This window comes from Lactuca saligna, chromosome 2 (genome assembly GCF_052625555.1).
Source record: "Lactuca saligna cultivar CGN05327 chromosome 2, ASM5262555v1, whole genome shotgun sequence".
NCBI classification, from domain to species: domain Eukaryota; kingdom Viridiplantae; phylum Streptophyta; class Magnoliopsida; order Asterales; family Asteraceae; genus Lactuca; species Lactuca saligna.
Genome location: NC_136418.1, coordinates 193,042,149 through 193,046,649, shown reverse-complemented (window position 1 = coordinate 193,046,649; position 4,501 = coordinate 193,042,149).

The following is a 4,501-nucleotide window of genomic DNA, read 5'->3' as shown; positions in this document are numbered from 1 at the left end:
CATCAGGATAAGCTCTAGCTCATCACATATCCCTCTTCGAGACTGAGCACCAGGTCAGCTTTTGACTCCACAGCTGAGCCTCCAAAGGTCACCCAAATCATGATCCAAATATCCCACTAACTTCCTCCCCGTGACCACTATCCCGGCCCCGTGACACGCAAGTCACGAAATTCTCTTTTCCTTATGCAAGAAAGTACAATCCAACCGAGGATCGTCTCCACTCTGATCTCTGGTTTCTGCTGCGCATATCCCTTGCCATCTCACCACATTCCCCGACGGAGACGGGGACCCTAGTCTCACCCCCGGTCCAACATCTAGGCTCCAAAAACTCAATACTAGGGCTACTCAAGCCCAAAACTCTTCCACATCATACACTGATCGGAGAAAATTCCATCATCACACTCTCTTGCCATCTAGTGAGCACTACGACTCCCCGCGGTATCACAACACCGTCTGACTAGTGAGTACTACGGCTCCCCGCAGTATCACAACACCCTCTGACTAGTGAGTACTACGGCTCTCCGCAGTATCACAACACCCTCTAACTAGTGAGTACTACGGCTCTCCGCAGTATCACAACACCCTCTTACTAGTGAGTACTACGGCTCTCCGCAGTATCACAACACCTTCTGACTCCACTAGCTCGTGCTCCACAGACTATCATAGGCGGCTACCCATACTCGTCTCGAATATTCATCACAGACTCTGGAGGCAATCGTCATAACAGATGCCCACCCTTGCGAAGATCCACTCTCCCAAGTAATCTCCCTGGATGCCCATACTCGAAGGGCTATCACTAGTTCCATAGATACCTGATATACCACAAGTCGTCTCAACTCAAGATTCACGAATAACTTCGAAATAAAGATATCAATACCCGGATACCTCGAAACACCCCCACCGATCATCACAAGATCCTGCCACAACCACAGGTTTCCTGCCCCAAGCACCATATAGATGCAATAATACATTCCCTCTGAACCCCATAACTAGATCTTCATTTTTCCCAAGTTGCAACTTTGGTGTATTCAATTTCCCAACTGCAATACGAAGAAACGCTAACGCTACGAAATACGCTGATAATTCTCCGAAACCCTTTTTCCTGCCACTCAAAACCCAAACAAGGATACGCATACCGACCCGGGAGTTGGCTGCCCAATCATTCTTTATCTACTTGCCCCAACACTGACCAATACCAGATTCCTGACTAATAAACACTTGTCGTGGAGACATTCATCCTTCTCAAACAAGTACTTCCCGCATTAACTCACTCCGACCCCTTTCCTCGATCAGCGACATCTCTGGTCTCATGATTTCTTACCGCATATCTCTATACTCCACTTATAACTGCTCCTGACAAATCTCTGCTTTCTTACATACGGCACCCGGTTCTCCCCCACTTAGGGTTCATACCGTCACCAAATAGCACACAACTATTCCATAACTATATTCTCCAGCAAAATCGCACCTGCCCCCGGAAAGTGCTACACAACGCCCGATAATCCCCCTTACGGAAATGAATCGACTTCATATACTCTGAACCTCTGATGAACTCCTCAAGAACTTCTCGTCATGTCTGCCTCTAGTCGTTCCAAATATCTTACCAATCTAGTACCAACAAATCAACTGCTCAATAACATCCCTGGCTCATAGACTGAACCATAAAATCACCGTACCCCTCACCTCAACTCATCAACCAACGCTCCAACATCGGGATCACCCCACGGACCCACTCCCATATTCAACACCCCATGGATAGAAAACTCTCTGCACCACTAAACTCGACTGAACTCCCCACTGATACCACTACCATACACCCGACTATACTCAATTAGGTATAGCGTGGCCCTCGACTATCTTAGTCCCAACTGACTATCTGCTCATGATAGATCACTGCCTCGCGGCACACATGTTACCTGATACTCTGGGGGGAAATCATCATCAATGACGACCTGCAGGGTTTACCCCTAAACCCAAAACCAAAACATCATGCTTCTCATATTCTCACACTTACATAATTAGTACCTCCCCGATCATAGGAGGTGACATCTCCTTTATCGACTGATCACTCAACTCAGATCGAAATTCTCCCTTCCACTGACTCCTTACTAGAATACTCTGAGGGACTCTCGATCTCCCTCTCAAGGGACGCCTCTTCGAACTTACTCGTGACCGAATAACCGGAGAACCACAAACATCATTCACTACGAACCATGGTACTCCTTCCACGACATCTCTTCTCAATATGCCCCGATATATGGTACCCTAACCATGACATCACTCCCCAATTCGCTCCGATGTATGGTACCCGGACCATAACATCACTCCTCAATCTGCTCTGATGTATGGTACCTGAACCATAACATCACTCCTCAATCTGCCCTGATGTATGGTACCCGAACCATAACATCACTCCTCGATCCGCCCTGATGTATGGTACCCGAACCATAACATCACTCCTCGATCCGCTCTGATGTATGGTACGCAAACCATGACATCGCTCCTCAATCTGCTCTGATGTATGGTACCCGAACCATAACATCACTCCTCAATCCGCTCCGATGTATGGTACTCAAACCATAACATCACTCCTCAATCTGCTCTTTAGAACCTTCAGAATACTCCCTGTATCAAGTATGGGTCCTCTGCTTTCAGTAGTACGGGCCCATACTACCTGCCACATCTACTCATACTTTCCACACGGACCATCGCAGAGCTTCTAAATAGCTGCTCGACCTGCTCTTTCACCAATCCCGTCGTGCGTGCTCGCTCCCCAGCGAAATTCTCTATTCTACAAGCGCACTCATCTGGATAGGGTTATTCCCTAGGCTCTTCCGTCGTCCTCCCACTTCTTTGCTATCAGCTGCTGAAGAGCTCCCAATGATGCCAGCCATCTACCTCCTGAATATCGTCATATTCACTTGGTAGCTGACTCCCATCATCGAGAGTTCCACAAAGCACAAAGCAAGCAGCATTCGAGCATCGAAGGATACATAGGACTCCCTCTCTGTGATAACTCCACCTTCTCAGCTCATCCTCGAAAGTACCACCGAACTCTGTAACTCTACCCCTCATGGGTTCTAACTGGATACTCTCACTCATCACATACTTAAAACATAACACATATAACAATGAGTCCTAGGCTAAGGCATCACAAATCAGGCCACTCTAGTCCTAACATATGAAATACCTAGCCTGTCTCTAGCATGCAATAATATCTCATAAAGTGCATCATACATATCTCATAACACAAAAATAAGGGTATTTTAGGAAATCACCGTTCGGGCTCTGGCTGATTGTACACACTGCTCCTTCTTGCTTTCTCTTTGAACTCTTATTCACTTTTAGAAAATTATTTCTTTAAAAACTTTTCGTACTTCCTCAGTTTGAGTCCAGATTTACCCGAAGGCACATCCGAATCCCTCAAACCAAGGCTCTGATACCAACTTGTAACACCGTAAATTTCAAGACAAAATTTTCATTTAAAATAATCATTTTACTCTTAGAAACACTTGTTTAAAATCTTATTCATAGTCGATTTACAAAACATAACTCCATTTTCACTTGCATAGAAAACCAAGATCCTCAAAAATATGACTCTTTCTCTGGTGTGTACAATCAAGTCGGTGCCGTCCCGTGATACTGAAAGAAACCTCTAAAACATCAAACAAAACACTGTAAGCACGAAGCTTAGTGAGTTCCCCAAAATACCACACATAACACATATTAGCCACTCGAGGCTATAACTCTGTGGGTCCGTGCACCCAAACTCTGTGAACCCTCAGGTTCTAACTCTGGGAACCTTCCGGTTCCAACTCTATAAACATGCACAACATAAATCACATAGAAATAATGCAGTACAGCACATCACGTACATATAGCATACAAATACTCTAATCACATAACTCTGGTTACCTACTCAAGGTAAAGTATAGTGAGAAGACTCACCTGGCAAGCAGAAAGCAGATATCCCCACACTTGAATCTCGAACTCGCCACCGCCTAACACGTAAGGCAAATACTCTCATGAATATAACTCTCGAGGCTAGAATAAATCCTCTCATAACACCCTCTTATGGGTAAAAGACTATTTTACCTCTCTCTTGGCCCAAAGGCCACATCGCTGTCCAAACCCTAAAACTCAACGGCCAACCCTTGGTCGAAATCAAAGTCCTCAGTCTAGGTCAACCCTTGACTGACTCTACTCACCGAGTCAACCCTGTGACTCGTCGAGTTCCCATAATTAGAACTTCCCCATATCGCGACTCAACTCGTCGAGTCACCACGAGACTCGCCGAGTCCCACAACTCTGAGTCCACTCACACCCAACTCACCGAGTCATCCCTTAACTCACCGATTCTCGACTCAACCAGGAAATATTTGGGACTCTTCGTCAAGACTCGTCGAGTCCAAGAACAGACTCGCTGAGTCTACGGCTATCTTCAACCTACTCGCCGAGTTGTTCATACAACTCGCCGAGTTCCAGGCCATCTTCATCCAAC